The 19,533-nt window shown below is 37.8% G+C and overlaps 1 long non-coding RNA gene across 1 annotated transcript; it reads right to left on the reverse strand.

Annotated features, from left to right (window-relative positions):
* Positions 1-746: 746 nt before the first annotated feature.
* On the reverse strand, positions 747-1,475 carry LOC126033563 (uncharacterized). The gene is made up of 3 exons (XR_007504464.1): positions 1,392-1,475; positions 967-1,139; positions 747-882 (listed from the first exon to the last, which is right to left on the reverse strand). It is a non-coding gene; the product is annotated as an uncharacterized LOC126033563 (long non-coding RNA).
* Between the last annotated feature and the right edge of the window lie 18,058 nt (positions 1,476-19,533).

Consider the following 19,533-nt stretch of genomic DNA (forward strand, 5'->3'; position numbering starts at 1 on the left):
CATAAATCAAGCAGTAAGCATGGAATACTGCCAGTTGTGCACCCCCCCCAAAAAATTACCAACTAATGTGACTAAACCTAATTCATTGCTTAAGTATATTGTTTCTTTGCTTGTCTATTTCTGTTTCCTAGCTTTTCCATATTATCTTAGCATCAGTTTAGTAGTTTCAAAAGGATAATAATCCTGAGGATAATTTAATAATGATTACATTAAACATATGTATTAAACTATTGAATACTGATCAAATTAAGAGTTTTTAAAAAACCACATTGGTGCAAAAATTCTTTTTTTTTTTTTTTTTCGTTTATAGCACTTTTTCTTTATGGATGCTTTATGGTCACTTTATCAATCATCTTTTATTCAAACATTGGCCTTCAAATATCTGTCCTGTCATGTGTGATGATTTATGAAATCTGACAGTAATAGTCTCACTGACACTATCCAAACATTGGGTTTTCTTGTGTGTCCTCTGATGTGTAATGAGACTTGACCTCTGAGCAAAACCTCACCCACTATCTGCAAACATGGGGCTTCTCTTGTGTGCCACAGTGGTGTTGCCCGTCTGCAAATGTACGATTTCTCCCAGGTGTATCCTGTGGTGTGATAAAGCTTGATCTCAGAATAATGCCTTGCTCATAATCCCCGCAAATATGGGGCTTCTTGCCTGTGTCATCTGGTATTTTGACTGCACAATCTGCAAACACAAGGTTTCTCCCTTGTTACCTCTGAATGAAGCCTTTCCCATTCCCTGCAAACATGGGGCTTCTCAACTGTGTGTCCTCTGGTGTCTGATGAGACTTGCACTCATGCTGAAGCCATGGCCACACTCCCCACAAACATAGGGCTTCTCTCTTGTGTGTGTTCTCTGGTGTGTGATGAGACCTGATCTCTGACTGAAGGTATGCCCACACTCCTTGCAAGCATAGGGCTTCTCTCCTGTGTGTATTCTCTGGTGTGTAATGAGACCTGATCTCTGACTGAAGGTATGCCCACACTCCTTGCAAGCATAGGGCTTCTCTCCTGTGTGTGTTCTCTGGTGTATAATGAGACCTGACCTCACAATGAAGCCACGCCCACACTCCTTGCAAACATAGGGCCTCTCTCCTGTGTGTGTTCTCTGGTGTCTGATGAGCTGTGAACTATCACTGAAGCCACGTCCACAATCCTTGCAACCATAAGGCTTCTCTCCTGTGTGTGTTCTCTGGTGTGTAATGAGACTTGACCTCTCACTGAAGCCACGCCCACACTCCTTGCAAACATAAGGTTTCTCTCCTGTGTGTGTTTTCTGGTGTCTGGTGAGGTTTGACCTCAGATTGAATGCATGCCCACACTCTTTACAAACAAAGGGCTTCTCTGCTGTGTGTGTTATCTGGTGTGTGATAAGCCGTGACCTCATACTGAATGCACGCCCACACTCCTTGCAAACATAGGGCCTCTCTCCTGTGTGTATTCTCTGGTGTGTGATGAGACTTGACTTCCCATGAAATGCACGCCCACACTCGGGCCCTTCCCCGCAAAAATTCTTAATAAAATATTAGCAAAGCAAATTCAACAACACATCAAAAAGATTATACATAAAGACCAAGGGGGTTTCATAGCAGGGATGTAAAGATGGTTCAATAAATGCAAATCAATCAACATCATAAACCACATCAGTAAAAGGAAGGATTAAAACCACATAACCACATACTCATTTCAGTAGATGCAGAGAAAGTATTTGACAAAATCTAATGCCCATTCATGGTTAAAACTCTTAGCAAAATAGGTGTGGAAGTAACCTTCCTCAAGATAGATACAGCTATATATAGAAGCCCGCAGTCAACATTATTCTTAATGGTAAAAAACTGAAAGCATTTCCACTAAGGTCAGGCACTAGGCAAGATATCCACTGTCTCCACTCTTATTCAACATAGAAGTTCTAGCAATAGTAATCAGACAAGAGAAGGAAACAAAGGAATTCAAATTGGAAAAGAGGAAGTCAAACTATCTCAATTGCAGAAGACATGCTGACATACATCGAAGACCCTAAGTATTCTACAAGAAAACTCCTAAAAGCAATAAACCAATACAGTGAAGTTGACAGAACAAAATCCATACATAAAAATGTCGCATGCCTTTATACAAAAAAATGACTCTGAGGAGAAAGAAATAATCTATCCTATTTAAAATTGTGTGCAAAACTATCAAGTACCTCAAAATCAGCCTAACAAGAGAGGTGAGAGACCTAAACCACAAAAATTTCAAAATACTTAAGAAATTGAAGAAGACCTAAGGAAATAGAAAAATACTCCATGTTCATGGATTGGAAAAATCAATATCATCAAACTAAGCATCTTATTAAACTACTGTATAGATTCATGTTGGCTACCGTGACTGACTCAGTGGCTACTTTTGCAAAACTCCCTGCCATTTTTTCAGTGCTAAGTGCTGTTTGCTATAAGCCCATATACCAACAGGAAAGCAACCTTCAAGTAATAAGTAACTTCTCAGACTAGGGGAGGAAGACACTGCCTGATACCATGGAGCCAAGTCTCCCCTTAACTTACATTCCTGAGTTATTAGCTAAATGCAACAAAGCTTGCCCCATCACAAACTGCTGAAAGTTCTGGATAGTGAGCTGCAGACCCTATTTTAGGGTCATAGGGCAATCCCTTGAAAGCTGCTGACTTAGGAGTGATTGTAAAATTGTCACTGCTTCTCCCTCCCTTCTGGAAGACGATTTACTGCCTTTGTCTCATGGCTTTCGCGCCAAAATGTATGATTGACACCGTCTTTTTGCCTGCCCCTTTCTCCTCCTCTATATAAGAGATGCTGGACCCCAATAAAGACACCTTTGAACGGTCTGATCGCCAAAGGTCATTATTATTAACCTCTCTTAGATTTTTTACAGGTGTGGTTGTACTTCTAGCCCTGCTAAATAAAGGTGTGGTCGTCCGTGAGCCTCCCGACCGATTCCTGCTGGCCGGGCCCTTCCGGGGGGCTTGCAGGACCCCGCAGATTCAATGCAATCCCTATTCAAATTCAAACAACATTTTTCAAGGACTTAGAACAATCAATTATAAAGTTTGTGTGGAACCATAGAAGACCTAGGATAGCCAAATTCATATTGAAAAACAAGAAACTAGGAGGCATCTGATTACCTCATTTGAAGCTCTACTACAAAGCCATAATTATCAAAACAACATAGTATTGGAATATAGACAGACTTTCAGACCAATGGGTCAGAATAGAATATCTACTGACAAATACCCAAGTATATTGGCAAATAATCTTTGACAAAGGAGCCAAGAACTTGAAATGGTATAAAGACAGTCTCTTCAACCAATGGTGTTGGAACAATTGAATAAACACCTGTAAAAAACTAAAGATCAATACATGTCTCATACCTTACACAAGTCAATTAAATGTGGATTAAAGACCTTAAAGTGGATTAAAGATTAGACCCAAATCCATAAAATTCATAGAAGAAAATATAGGCAAAACACTCCAAGACTCAGACCTCAAAGAAGTCTTTGATGATAGGATGCCAATGGCAAGATTTATAGCATCAAACCTAAATAAATGGAACTATATCAAACTAAAAGGTTTCTGTATGGCAAAAGAAACACTGGCTAAAATTAGAAAACAGCTAACTAAATGGGAGAAAATTTTTGCATTCAACACATCAGATAAAGGTTTGATATCTAGGATATACAAATGATACTAGGATACTCAAATGAGTACCTAAAAACTCCATCAACAATGGGAAGAGGAAAGAACAGACACTTCTGAGGAAGATTCAGCAGATGGCCAAGAGACACGAAAAAAATACTCATCATTTATTTTGGGGGAAATCCAAATCAAGTCTACAATGAGATATTATCCTACACCAGTGAGGATGGCACATACCAAAAATAATAGGAACAATATCTGTTGTCAGGGATGTGATGAGAAAAGAACTCTCAACCACTGCTGGTAGGAATGCTGCCTGATCCAACACTTATGGAAAACAATATGGGGAGTTTTCAGTAAACTCAAAATTGAGCTGCCATATGTATGACTCAGCAATCCTTCTTTTTGGTATCTATCCCCAGAACAGAAAAAAACTTGATCCAAAAGGATGTATGCACACCACTATTCATTGCAATACATTGTACAATAAATAGCCAAGATTGAAATCAATCTAGATGTCCAACAGACACCCTTGGTCCCAGAAGATATGGAGGAGAAAGAAAGAAACTGAGTGGAAGTGGAGAAACACAAATATGAAAGGATGGGAGCCAGGAACTAAGTGGACTCAGGTGCATTGGTAGTGTTAAAAAAAAAAGACAGAACTTGGGGCCGGATAGATAGTACAGCGGTAGTGCATTTGCCTTCCATGCAGAAGGACAGTGGTTCGAATCCCAGCATCCCATATGGTCCACCAAGCCTGCTGGGAATGATTTCTGAGCATAGAGTCAGGAGTAGTGCCTGAGTGCTGCCGTGTGTGACCCCCCCCAAAATAAAACCAAAATAAATAAATAAATACATAAATAAATAAAAGGACAGAACTAAATATCCAAGCCAAAGACAACAGCAGTGGAATCAAGAGATCCAAACTTTAACAATCTAACCTTAAAATGGGCCTTTTATACTGGAGGGCATGAGGAGAAGGATTCAGGATGCACTCTGGATTTATTGGTGAAGGAGGCTGACACTGGTGAAGGGGCTGGTCCTGATTCATTGTAGACCTGAAACTCAACTATGAAGGACTTTGTAGATCACAATGGTTTCAATAACATAAAATTTAAATAAACAATTTAAAAAATTCAAAAGCAAGGTATCAGCTTTCATTTGAGTCATATTTTATACCCTTCATTGATTTTTCTAAATGTTCCTTACATAAATTTTGTGCATTTCTTGGTTAAGCTAGTTTTTATTTCATGAATTTGAGCTATTATTTTATTTGCTTCCAACCAGTGCTCAGGGATTTTGAGAAACACAAAACACAGTGACATTTGATCAGCTGATCATATTGTTTCGAGCTTAGGGTCCCAGAATGCTGTGATCATGGCTTGATAGTGCTGGGGACCATCAGGACATATCCAGCAGGCCTCGGGGAGCTCCAGATCACTTGGAGAATTGCTAGACAGGGACAGGGGACAGCGCATATGACACAATATTGGGTTTTTTTATTTTGGGGTCATACCCGGTGACACTCTGGGGTTTATTCCTGGCAATGCACTCAAAAATCACTCCTGGCTCAGGGGAACATATGGGACACTGTGATTCGAACCACTGTCCATCCTGAATCGGCCGCATGCAAGGCAAATGCCCTACTGCTGTGAGATAGCTCCGATACATATATATATAGAGAGAAAATATATATAGATATTATATATATAAATATATATATACTATCTCAAAATATCAGCTTTTCCCTTCCCATTTTGAATTTTTAAAGGTATTATTTTAGGATCAAAGTGAGAAGATTTAGTGGTTACTGTATTTGAAAAACTGAAAACAAAAATCAATTTCAAGAGTTTAGATAAAATGATATAGCTCAGTAATACAAAAAAATGTAATAAGGAGTTTTTGACTTTGTATTCAAAGTCTGTCCTTGAAGGATATATCTTAGTTCATTCATCTATGTACACTCTTTAGCACCAATATCAGTCATGTTTAGATTTCATGGTCAATATTCCCTCACCATTGGTTGTTCTGCTACAAAATTGTGGCATGTATATGGCACATTACCTACAATACATTTCTTCTCTGCTTTACCGATTCCAAAGTTGAAGACCAACATCACCTCTTGGAAGGCCAGCAGCTTCTCTATGAAGTTTACATGTATCAGTGTTACCTATAGTCTACCTCCTGACATTATTTATTAATAGAAACCCTTGTCTCTAAATAATTGTAAGATTTGGGAGCTGGCTATCTAAATCTTCTAGCTATGGCACTTTCTGACTCTTTAGCTGTAGATAAGTTTATTAACTTCTCAGTATCTTGCTTTTCTCCAATGTGTCTAGTGAGGATAAGAATATAGATCCTTGGTTATTCAGTATCAAGGACACTTAAAAATAATATATAAGCTGAAGTGGTATCCATGTGTCATGTATCAAGTGTACAGAATGCAGGCTAAACACTTACTCTACAAAATAAAGATAGAGAATAGCTCTTTTCCACTATTAATATAGCAAAAATTCTGAAAGAAGAGGAACTGTTCTTTTGTGATTCAATTGAAAGGAAAAGGCAGGCTGGAAGTTTCTGCTAGAACAGCCGATAGGTTTTATCATAAGTGCAAGTGCTAACCCGTTATGCCTGCCTAACCTAATGCTGTGTTCTGATAACATTGTCCAGAGTCTGGGTGTAGAGGACAGAGGGCTCACTCAGAAGAGGCAGAATGGGGTAAGAGCAACAGTACAGCAGGTAGGGTGCTCCCCCTTGCTCACAGCTGTCCAGGATTTGATCCTGAGTTCCCCTTCTGGTCTCCTGAGCGAGGCTGCCAGAAATAATTTCTGAGCATATGGCATCTCTAGCCTTCAAGGAGTGATTCCTGAATATAGAACCAGGAGTACGCTCTGAATACTGCTGAGTAAGGCAAAAAAAAGAAAAAGAAAAATAGGATGGCAAGTTGTGCACAAAAAGAGAAATGGCGGATCAGGATCAGTGTGTCCTCAACTTTCTATCCTCAACTTTGAAATCATCATAAGAAAGCAAAAAATGAATTTGTTACTCCCACTAATGACCATGTGTGGCTTTTTTCCAGTCTCTCTTTATCTATTATCTTGACTGTGTTTACATCTGACCTGAGCTCTATTGCCTCAGTTTCATTTTATTTTTTATAAATACGTTCTTCAATTGACTCAACATGAATTACTTGTGGCAGACATTTTTCTTCTCTCTCTCTCTATCTCTCTCTCCCTCCTTCCTTCTTCCCTCCTTCCCATAATGTCTCCCACCTTCCCTATTTTTTTTTCCTTTTATTAGTCATTGTGGATTGTGATATTGTTACTGAAAAGATAGCATGTCATGCATCTTACTTTCTCTACTTCAAGCACATTTCTTTGCTCAGTGACTGAAAAATACAGCCTACCTCTTTGGGAAGTTTATCTCAATGGGCAGTCTTTAGTCATAGCAGTGATTGTTCTTAGCCTCTGCAGGACACTTACTGGGGCCATAGGGGAAAAGATGTCATCCATCAAATACCTCCTACATACCAGAAACTGTCTCAAGGCACTTTGTAAATTTTTCATTTTATCTTCAAAAACTCTGCTAAGAAGTTATTATTCTGGGGCCAAAGAGAAAGCACAGCGGTAGGGCATTTGCCTTGTGCACAGAAGGATGGTGGATCCCTGCATCCCATATGGTCCCCTATGCCTGCCAGGGGGTATTTCACAGAGCCAGGAGTAATCCCTGAGCACTGCTGGATGTGATCCCCGCACAAAAGAAGTTATTATTCTGCCCATTTTACAGATGAAACAAGTTATTGTCAAATATGGTATCATTAAATTCAGGACTCTTTCCACTCCAGTAAAATGGTCTACCTAAAGTGACCTGTGACTGTACAAATCTACTTAAAGTTCACTGACTGTGAACATGCAAATTCTCTACTTGGTAATAAAAATGTGGTCATATGTCTGAATCTTTTTAGATCTTCCAAATAGGAAACTGACTAACCTTTCTGTTATCTTATTAAAAGAAATAAGAGATAAAATTTCAACCAAGAACAAAACCTTGCAAGATTACCTAATGATCTAAAACATACTGCAAGATCTACTAATCATTCTTTTATTTATGGTGCCCTGAATCTCAGTTTTCTTAGTTTCATTACTCCCAATTAAGCTTATGTATGCTCACGGAGCATCATTACATGATTTAATGGTTGAGTATTTTAAATTAATTATACGCTGACACTTTAAAGCATATTCAAGGTGTCTCACTAAAATGGAGTCTTCTCTTTATAGTTGCACAAATAAAGATGGCTATGTCACTGAAAATCCATTTCTGAGAATAATTCCCTAATTAAATTGAAGTGGACATGCTTCTCTATGTAAGTTTTTAGAAGTCCATGATTTAACACACACTTACATGCTCTCTCAGTAAACATCTAGCCAAAGGGGGAAAAAAAGCATCTCTCTACTTCATGTAGCTGAGTAGCCTGAATCAATTAAAACACATTTCGACATTTATTAATTACTTCCCCTTCATTGGTTATTGGTGATGAATGAGGCTAAAGGTAGATCATAATTCCGCAATAGCTGCAACCACATTTGAAGCAGGAAGGTTATTAAGACTCTCAAACCAAAAGATTTTAAATTTTAGTTGGAGTTAATTCCACTGATAATCAAGTGAGAAAAATAAGTAAGTCTCCCTGAGGCAAATGAAGTTTGCCTTGGTACCACTTTCGAGGTGAAAAATTGGTTTCAAGTGTAATTTTATGTGACATTTTATTATATTTTATTACCAGAGTACTTTTCTTTCATAAGATAATGAAGGTTTTCTCTATTCTTTCTTTCCTCTCCCCACTCCCCCCCACCCACCAGTCTTATTTCTGAGGCTAAATCTTGGTGAACTGAGATATATAATTTCCATATTCCCTACCTCCACTCTCATTCTATTTACCCAACCACTCCCATACTCTCCTAATTTAAACCTTAGTCTCTCCCTTACACAAATCCTAATTTTCCACCTACTACTTCCCACAGCCTTCCTAACCTTTTTGGTTTTTATTTTGTTTTGTTTTGTTTTTGTACCACATCTAACATTTACATCCATTGTGTGGGGTTTACTCCTCACTCTGTGATCAGGAGTCACTCCATTAGGGCTCCAGGAACCACAACTATGGGTGTTGGGAATCAAACCATTAGTTGAGTGCAAAGCAAACCCATTACTAGCTGTATACTTAATCTCTCTGGCCCAAGGAATTGATTCCTTTAAAATAACTAACTTGAAAGGTTTTTTAGTTAATTTGTTCACTAACTTGAAATGATGACTTACTTCAAAGAAGCACTGTGAAAATGAAATATGACAATGTTTGAAAATTTTGAAAACCAGATATTACTCTTTTCTTTCCACTCATTACTGTTAGTAATCTTATTTTCTCTAGTTGAAATTAAAAAGATGACGTCATGCAGTGTAGTCATACTCATCCGACTCAGTCTTGAATTCAAATGAATTTGGCTCTTAAAAATTAAGTTATCTTGAAAGGACGATATGCAGTTATCAATAAGTTTATTCTAAGGAATATGTCAATGATTCTAAAGGTAAATTTCAAGAGAGCGACATCGGCTAAAAGAGCACAGATTTGGGCATCACTGAACAGGCATATTAAAATATAAGCTTGCAGAATGACAACTGTAACTAAGAAAATATTTCCAAGTCTCAAATTTCCCATCTGCATAAAGGACATAAAATCATATACTTCATAACTGAAATAAATAAAATCAAGTAATAGCATAGTTAAAGCAAAGACAGCTTTGTACATGTGCTATTCGCAAGATGACCTTCTTAAATTATTTTCTTTAGGCAGTAAAAATTGTATGTTTTGTATAATTATGCCTCCAACATGTGCCCCCCCCCAAAAAAAAACCACATCATAAATTGGCAATCTGCCACTCAACTACACATTCAAAAGATCATTAGTGCATCTGAAAACTCCCCACAGGGCAGAACAGCTGGTCTTCTGTGAAATTATTTTAGATCAAGGTAGTGAGGCTGGAAGGCAGTGATAGTATTTCATCTTATAGAAATGAGTCTCTATATCCCACACTTGCCGCTAGATGAATCTAGAAATTAGCAGTTCTCTACTTTCAACTAAAATCATATTATTTCTAAAGATGATTCAAAGATGAGGTCATCACAATCTTTGCTTGTGATGACCTAAAGCTTTACCCTTGCAGCTTTGGGATACAATTTCCATGACCTTATCATAGTTATTGGTTTCTAAAGATTTTGAATATGTGGTAGGGATAGATGAGAGTGGTGGGTGGAGACAGCTGATTTTTCCAAGTTGTTCCAAAGCATTGTTTAGTTGCTTCATTTGAAAGCTTTATAGCCAGTGAAATCTGTTTGAATTACATTCCTACTCCTCAGTTTTGAGGGGCAAGTTGCTGAACATTTCCAACAACTTTCTACATTGAGAAATAATCACATCATAGGTTATTATGAAAAATGACAGTGATTAGGTAGCGAGAGAACATAATGAACCTTTTAAAGCATGGCATACAACTCCCCACAGGGCAAATAATAAGTCAGAAAAAATTCTGGTTTCCTTCATTCAGCCAGCCTCACGCTTAGATTCAAGATTAATTTTACCTCTAGTTAATGTTGATATAAATTTAAAGTTTATAAACAATTTAAAGGAAAATAAACAATTCAACAGAAGACAGATAATTTTTAATTAAATACAAAATAAAACACAAACTACAAAGTTATTCATGATTGAATTTCTATGCACCTATTCCTTCACCAATGTCCACATCCCTTTACCAATCAATGCCACAAGTTTCTCTCCTCTCTACTCTGCCTGCCTCTCTGGTAGGCACTTTTTTTTTTTGGTGGAGGGACACTTGGTGATGCTCAGGGACGAGTTACTCCTGGCTCTGCACTCAGGAATTATCTCAGCAGTGCTTGGGAGATTCTGTATGGGATGACAGAAATCTAACCCAGGTTGGCTGCATGCAAAGCAAACACCATGGCATCTTTGCTATCACTCCAGTCCCACTTTTTTTCTCTTCCAGAAATTTGTAATTCTTTTTGAACACAGAGCCTCAAATATCTCACTCCCTTATTTTCTTTAACATTCTGTGCAAATCTCCTCAGAGGTCTCTTCTCTAATTATCCTGCTAAGATGCCTCTCTGTCCACACCACTATAAAACTGGTTATTTTTAGCTGGTTATTTTTCCTCATAACACCAATTGCCTGAAATTATTTAATTAAATATATATTATTTACCCTCTACCTCCCCTACTAAAATATAAGTTTAGTAATGTCAGTTTGTCTATCTGTAACTGTTCAACAAGTTAGCAATTAGAAGAGTACAAGGCCATGTCTGATAGATTTTCAGTACATATTTGTTTGATAAATGACTAACGGCTTTTTAATACCACAGGAAGTCTGAATTTTTCTTTTCTTACAGCTCTATTTATGACAAATATCACTTATTAAACATTTATTATGTCCCTCAATACTTTATAGGCATAATATGTTTTAATCTTCCAAACATTCTTTATGAGATAGAAATAACTATGACTCCCTAATATTGGTGAGAAAATGAAAGTTTAGACTGGTCAAATAACTAATCCAAAGGCAGATATGCAAATGGAATTCCTTCTAGGTTATTGAAATATAGTCATATATCTTCAATTCTTTCCCATATTCTTTATTGCTTTTATACTTAAATTCTATTGATTTTATAATGCCTCTTCACTTAGGTAAAATACCACTGAGGATGAATAATGTTAAGCATTTGTCACTTGTTGGAGACCAGGAATGGACCCCATTGTTCCCAAGACAATATTTATGTTTAGGCCATGACTTATGCAAGCATCTGATGTGGGTTACCTTACAGCAGGCAAACATCATAACTTTGTTTTCATATTTTTTCCAATTTTTTTATTGTGACTGAAGCTCATTACACAGAATTATTTACAGTACATAGTGACAATGAATAAAGGGCATTCCCACCACCAATGTTGTTCTCCCTCCACTCCTGTTCCCAGCATGTCTCCCACATATCCCTCCTTTACCCCAGAATCCTAGTGCAACTGGTCTCCATCTTACAGCTTGTTATAGGTTGGGTATCTATTCTGTTTGGTGTTCAGGCAGGAGTGGGGTGGAGAAGAGGGAGATTTGGGACTTTGGTGATGGGAATGTTGCACTGGTGAAGGGAGGTGTTTTTTACATGACTGAATCCCAACCACAATTATGTTTGTAATCACGGTGTTTAAATAAAAATATATAAAAAAGGTTTCCTAATATGGCAGGTATGCCTGAATCCACTGGCTATTTCCCTAAATAAATTCACTATTTACCATCAGTCTGGGTTATTACATCAGTCTGTGTGTCTGGGTTATTACAAACAGTCTGTAAACCATCTCTGTCTTATCTCTGAGCTACCCCACACCACTGGCTGATAGAGTGACTCTACTCTTTCGGTGTGAATTAACTAGGATACAGGTTTGGGGAGAAAGGGAAAATTTGGAAGTATGAACATCTGAAATCTTAGATATGAATGTATGAGTCTATAAACTATTGGACAAAGGTTACTCCATCTTTCAATCATTCCCACATTCCAGACTACTATTCCTCCTTATATTGAACTGTTTACCCTTTTTAATCTCTAAGATAGCACAGCACTAGGAAATCTGTAATTTGACAAGACCCCTCTTTGTTTAGAAGAAAATATTACACTTACAGATGTTTTGTTAACATGTTTTATTCATTTATTTTATTTCAGTGTCCTTTCTTTCTGTATTAATGAGAGACCAATAAAAAGAGGAGTGTGAGTGTTATGACCAGTGTACTCACAACACTTAGGAATTCTTCATAAGTAACAAGCAGAGCTCATCACCATTATCATAACAGATAGGATATAGATATTGAGCAAAACACATAATAAGAATGATATACCAGGTTAGCCAAACATCTTAGAAGAAAAGACCGTTTCTGTTTCTGTTATTGGATTTCTTGTTTCAAAATACTAGACTTTATTCCCTGAGATTCCCCATTAATGACACTTCACATCTAGAAAAGGCCTTGCCCAGAAATCTCCTTTGCTTGAGAAGGCAGACATGGCTCATTAAGTTCAGAATAGCTAGCTGTTACCATAGCAACTAGAAGCAAGACCCTAAAGGGGAATAAATTATTGGCCAGGTAAGTTTTGAGAAGGAGGAAAAGGGAGGAGTAATAATTTAGATGAAAAGGTGCTATAATTGGTTAGCTCTGGACAGCCAGGGTTTATCAATTATAAAACAAAAAATTACTCTTCCATTTAGTAAGTTACAGTCTGTGTTTTCCGTCACAAATTTAGCTCTTATGCACTTTAATGAGTCAGATTATTTTCTTAGCCTTCTTCATTAGGTATTCCATTTCCAAGACCAAATAATTTTATTTGGGGCTTGCAGGGGTCTCAAACTCAATTTACCTGAGGGCCTCAGGAGGCAAAGTCGGGGTAATCCTTGAGTACAAAGTCAGTAGTAAGCCTTGAACATTAAGGGTGTGACCCAAACAACTAAAACAAAACAAAATAAAAAAAAAGTTTCCTCTAGGGTAGGGCCACACACGGTCCATGGGCCACGAGTTTGAGACCCCTGTAGTACAATGAGTACACTGCCAACCTGGTTTAGAACCTCAGCATCCCATATGGTTCCCGGAGCCAGGAGTAAACCCTGAGTATCACCAGGTGTGGCTCAGAAACAACAAATATTTTGATTTTTCCAAAATAAAATAGATTCAAAACATTAGAATCTAATTCAGGCTTTGTATTTGGAATGTAAAGACAATTGGCCAGATACCAGTTTTTTCTTGTGTTCTTGGGTAATATTTTGGACAGTAAATTGAAGGAAGGAATAAATTTCCATTTATTTTTTTAAAGGTGAATTGTATAATAAGTCATTTTATTCCAAATAAAAATTCCCAAAGTAAAAATATATCTTATAAATGTAACATTTTATAACAAGGAGGAATGGTCTTCCAATTCCACCCCTTCTCTTTAAGAGGAGAGTACAGGAAATCAGAGAGGTTAATTATGTTCTCTAACCTCCTAATCATTTTGTCATTTCTAATTATTGCTAGAGAACAGGGAAAAAAATGCATGAATTTCTAGTGCTCTCCATTTGTGTGTACTGAAAAATCAGTTTGCATATCTTCAGAAAATGTCAACATTAAGGCCAAGGCTGTTCAGTTTATTCATAATAAGAATAATAAGACATGACACATAGTGAACACTTATAATGTACTTGGCATCAGAATAAACACTTTAAAACTCAAGACTCGGGGCCGGGCGGTGGCACTGGAGGTAAGGTGCCTGCCTTACCTGCGCTAGCCTAGGGCAGACCGCGGTTCGATCCCCCGGCGTCCCATATGGTCCCCCAAGAAGCCAGGAGCAACTTCTGAGCGCATAGCCAGGAGTAACCCCTGAGCGTCACAGGGTGTGGCCCAAAAAACCAAAAACAAAAACAAACAAAAAAAAAAAAAACTCAAGACTCGAGAGATAGTCTGGTAAGTTGGACTCTAGCCTTACACAAGACTGGCCCTGAGTTCGAGCTCCAGCACCCTGAGCCCAGGAGTGATCTATCTATGAATACAGTCAGGAGTAAGCCCTGAGCACTACTGGTTGTGATCAAAAAAAAAAAAAATCCTTGTAATATGACTTACTTGTTAATAGCCACATAAGGTAGCATTTCTCAATTGGGAGGCATATGACCCCAATGGACCACCATGATATTCCAAGGGAGGAACAGGTAAAATTTGAGTAAACAGGATCCACAACTCTAGACTATAAGCCAACTAGCAAAAGTAGGGGACCACAGAAAAGAAACTAGATCAGAAGAGGGCCACTGTATGGTAAAGGTTGATAATGCTCCTGAATTGTATACTTACCTCATTTCAGAGATGAAAATACTAGAGATACGATGCTTTACATATCTTGTTTGCATTTGATAGTAAGGGATCAAACTCAAAGCCTGAAGTGAATCATTATCTCTTATAACAGTAAGCAGTATCTCCTGCTATTTTTATATTTTGCTTTCCTGTTAGAAAACCAGGATCAATAATAACTCTTAATGAGTTGATATTTCTCTACATTTAATATCTAAACCATCTCCATAGAAAGCCATCCAGTTCTAGCCGAAATTATATTTCCTAAAAATTAATTTATAAAAAGTTATATTTTGTACTAATGTAAATCACATGCAATATGCAAAATCCTAACACAAAAAGGAGGAAATTCAAACCCCCCTGTAATGATATGAAGTATCACATATAGTAAAATACTTTTGGGGAGTATTGGTGGAGGGAATGCTGTACTGGTGAAAGTAGTCATCTTTTGATGACTGAAATAAATAAAGATATTATCTAAAAGTAAATAAATAAGCAAAATATTTGTAATTCCTGACTACACTAACAACTATCATGACAATGGTAATGAGTGAGAGAAGTAGAAAGCCCATCTTGAATACAGGCAGAGTGTGGGGGAGGAGAGAAATGGGGGGCATTGATGGTGGAAATGTTGCACTGGTGAAGGAGGTAGTTCTCTTTATGACTGAAACCCCAAAACAAACATGTTTGTAATCGTTGTGCTTAAAAAAATTATATTTGAAATAAAAAAAATAGGGGCCAGAGTGGAGGCACAAGTGATAGGGCATTTGCCTTGCATGTGCTAACCTAGGACAGATCTCAGTTTGATCCCCTGGCATCCCATATGGTCCCCCAAGGCAGGAGTGACTTCTGAGCTCATAGCCAGGAGTAATCCCTGAGAGTCATTGGATGTGGCCCAAAAAACAAAATCAATAAATATGTATTTATTTTATAAAAATCAGAAACATTCTGGGGTCCGAGAGACAGCACAGCAGTGTTTGCCTTGCAAGCAGCTGACCCAGGACCTAAGGTGGTTGGTTTGAATCCCGACGTCCCATATGGTAACCTGTGCCTGCCCAGGAGCTATTTCTGAGCAAATAGCCAGGAGTAACCCCGGCGTGCCCCGGTGTGCCCCCCCCTCAAAAAAATCAGAAGCATTCTTTAGTATTTCTTACATTTTCCTTTAAAAAATCACTTTGTGAATTTTTGAATTTTTGTTTGTTTGTTTGGGGGCCACACCCAGTGACGCTTAGGGGTTATTCCTGGCTATGTGCTCAGAAATCTCTCCTGGCTTGGGAGACCATCTGGGATCCCCAGGGGGAATCGCAGTCTGTGGTAGGCTGGCTCGCACAAGGTAGATGCCTGACAGCTTGCGCCACCACTCCAGCTCCACACATTGTGAATTTTATTCTCAAAGATTACTCTTTATTCATTTCTTCAACTGAGATCTGTCACTACAGTGTCTACAATAAATGTGGTGCTTTGCTAGTTAGATGAACTCACTGATGGTAAAAGACAGGTCTTGATTCTGACCTCATGATATTACAGACTAATTTGCTGAAAGATGTCTCTGATGTGTTTCATCTTAACTGGAAAAATACCAGTACTTTTTATTTCATGTGACTGAATCAGGTTCTTTTCTCATTATAATATAGGAGGGTTGATAAAGAGACAAGTCTCAACATCATACCTGATACAAAGCAGTAAAAATTTAAAAGTGCAAGTCTTGTGATAAAAAACATAGCTAACAACTGAGATTTGTTTTAAGGATTTCCCACTTTAAAAAGTATTCCTTTTCAAAATATAGATATATATTCTTTTGGTGTTATACTGGCAGCTTTACATATAGAAGGGTTACGAATCTACTCTTGTATTTGGAAATTTTTTAATATGGACAAAGTTTGCCATTAGTCAAACACTGCTGTAGTTGATTAAAATATGCAAATAGTTGGTTAAAATATGTAAATAGAGTAATGATACAGTGCTTTGAGCATTTGCCTTGCACATGCCTGACCTGGCATCCCATATAGTACCCTGAGTATTGCCAGGAGAGTTTCCTGAGCTCAGAGCCAGGAGTAAGCTCTGAGAATTGCTGGGTGTGGCTCAAAACAAAACAAACAAAATGTAACTAAACTTTATTCTGAACATTCCTAAGAATAGGAATGAATTAATTTCTATTTCATAATTAATATGAGAATGACGATATCAAGAGTCTAAAGAAAGTGTGGGTAGATAAGATACTTCATATATCAACCTATCTATGAGTTATTTCCCATTTCTACTTTACAAGTGACCATAAATTTAGTAGGTTAAAATAGCACATATTATTTTACTATAGCCTTACCCATCAGAAATATAAAATGGGGCCAGAGAGATAATGCAGCAGTAGGGTGTTTACCTTGCATGCAACTGATCCAGGGCAGATGGTGGTTTGAATCCTGTCATCCCATATTGTTCCCCACCCCCACCCCATGCCTGCCCGAAGCAGTGTCTGAGCGCAGAGCCAAGAGTAACACCTAAGAGCTGCCGAAATGACCCAAATCCAAAAAAGAAAGAAAGAAAGAAAGAAAGAAAGAAAGAAAGAAAGAAAGAAAGAAAGAAAGAAAGAAAGAAAGAAAGAAAGAAAGAAAGAAAGAAAGAAAGAAAGAAGAAAGAAAGAAAGAAAGAAAAGAAAAGAAAAGAAAGAAAGAAGAAGAAAGAGAAGAAGAGAAAGAAGAAAGAAAGAGAAAGAAAGAAAGAAGAAGAAAGAAAGAAAGTAAGAGAAAGAAAGAAAGAAAGAAAGAAAGAAAGAAAGAAAGAAAGAAAGAAAGAAAAAGAAAGAAAAAGAAAGAAAGTAAGAGAAAGAAAGAAAGAAAGAAAGAAAGAAAGAAAGAAAGAAAGAAAGAAAGAAAAAGAGAGAGAGAAAGAAAGAGAAAAGAAGAAAGAAAGAAAGAAAGAAAGAAAGAAAGAAAGAAAAAGAAAGAAAGAAAAGAAAAGAAAGAAAGAAAGAAAGAAAAAGAAAGAAAGAAAGAAAGAAAGAAAAAAGAAAGAAAGAAAGAAGAAGAAAGAAAGAAAGAAAGAAAGAAAGAAAGAAAGAAAGAAAGAAAGAAAGAAAGTGAAAGAAAAAGAGAGAAAGAAAAGAAGAGAGAAAGAAAAAAAAGAAAGAAAGAAAGAAAGAGAAAGAAAGAAAGAAAGAAAGAAAGAAAGAAAGAAAGAAAGAAGAAAGAAAGAAAGAAAGAAAGAAAGAAAGAAAGAAAGAAAGAAAGAAAGAAAGAAAGAAAGAAAGAAAGAAAGAAAGAATCTAAAGAATTTTTTTTTTGTCTATAAGTTTTAATGGTGATCTGTCCTTATCTGTTCCTGCTTCTAGTCCTTAGGTTAGGACCCAATCACTCTGGTAGATGCCTTGGCTCATGGCCCCATCACTCTTGACTATTGTTCCCATGACTACATCTTCTTCATTTACTGTGGTCTTCTTTTCCCTTCTTATAAGATCCCTTGTAAATATACTGGGTCCACTCAATTACCACTCAGTAATTTTACCATCTCAAAAAGCTTGCTTCAACATCTTCAATGCTCATGAACATGTATGGGCAGTAGGGAGTAGACATTTGAGGACATTTGGACATTTGAGGCTATGGCAGGAACCCTGTCGCAATCTCTAAAGATAAATCTGAGGGTTTCATAATTATGTCAAACCGGGGCTGCCTGCAGTCATGATTTGAGTCACTCCTTAACCTTTTCTCCTCTCATGCTCAAACCCCCCTTCTTCTGAACTCCATCCGGATTCAAAACCTGAGTCATCCTTTGTGAGCTGTTTCTTCCTCCCACAGGCAGCAAGACAGTGAAGCAAATTTCTGTTCCAAAATTATTCTTCTTGTTTTATTCCCCCATCAGCATCATTAGTTCTTGAGAAACCTAAGGACCTATTGGATTTACACTAAAAACTACCTGAATCGGACCTTGAAAGGAAACGTAGTCATGGAACATTCATTTTAGCACACAAATGCAAGTTTCTGGTTGCTTCATTTGGAGAAGAAGAGCCTAGGTATAGGAGCTTATTTTATATTCAGTCTGAAAACAAAGATCTGTTCTCTGTTTGTGTTTATTTTCCTTACTGAATCAAGCCAGTAAAAGAGTTCTTCTTTATACATGAATCATACATTCCAGAAGACCTCAATGGCATGGAAAAGAAAAGAGCATTGCTAGTCTGTCTTGCCTTTCACAGCCAAAATAGATATCACTCACAAATCAGGCAATTTTCTCTATAGAACCCAGCTCTCTTTTTCCAACGTCGACGTGTGACCCAATCACAGATCAACAAGTCTATGAGCAAATGGGGTTCTGTCTGATGTTCCTGCATTCGACTTAATATCCTCCTCCTGTTTTTAGGCATTAAGGAAAATTCCTCCCAATGCACTTCAGCAATAATACACTCTCATGCCGAGAACACCCTTTGAGATTAATTTCTGGAACTGGCAAAATTCTGAGAGAGGCCAACAGCGAGACATTTGTGGCCGTCTCTCTTCCCTGCCTGCCCCTAGGAGACCTTAGGAGGAGGGAAAACGAAACAGTCTCATCTGTTTGGGGCAACTCTGGCGACACCAGAGAGCAGATTCCAGTCTGTGCTTGGAATTCCTGCAGGAAACGTGCAGCAGAGCTACTCCAAGATTTCTGCTTTATCTTTGCTTAAGGGTTCTGCTCTCCTCTTTGCTCAAACCAGAGCCAAGCTGGGCTACCAGGAGCACTCTCCCCAGGGAGTCCTTGGCGGTATAGTCCAACTCTTCAAAGGCAGGAAGGAGAAAGAAGCCAGCTTCTCCCATCCCTTTTCTTTTCTTTTCTTTTTTACCTTGTCATCTTCGCTCCCAGTAAGCAATAAACCTTAGAGGTTTTCCAACCCAATAAACCTTAGAGGTTTTTCCAACCCACGGTGCTTTGACAGTCTTTCATCCTTTGAAGCTTCTTGTTGGCTTGTCATCACTGCGGACTGTGCTCTTGCTCCAGGAACATGGCTC

Source organism: Suncus etruscus, chromosome 17, assembly GCF_024139225.1.
Source record: "Suncus etruscus isolate mSunEtr1 chromosome 17, mSunEtr1.pri.cur, whole genome shotgun sequence".
In the NCBI taxonomy this organism is placed as follows: domain Eukaryota; kingdom Metazoa; phylum Chordata; class Mammalia; order Eulipotyphla; family Soricidae; genus Suncus; species Suncus etruscus.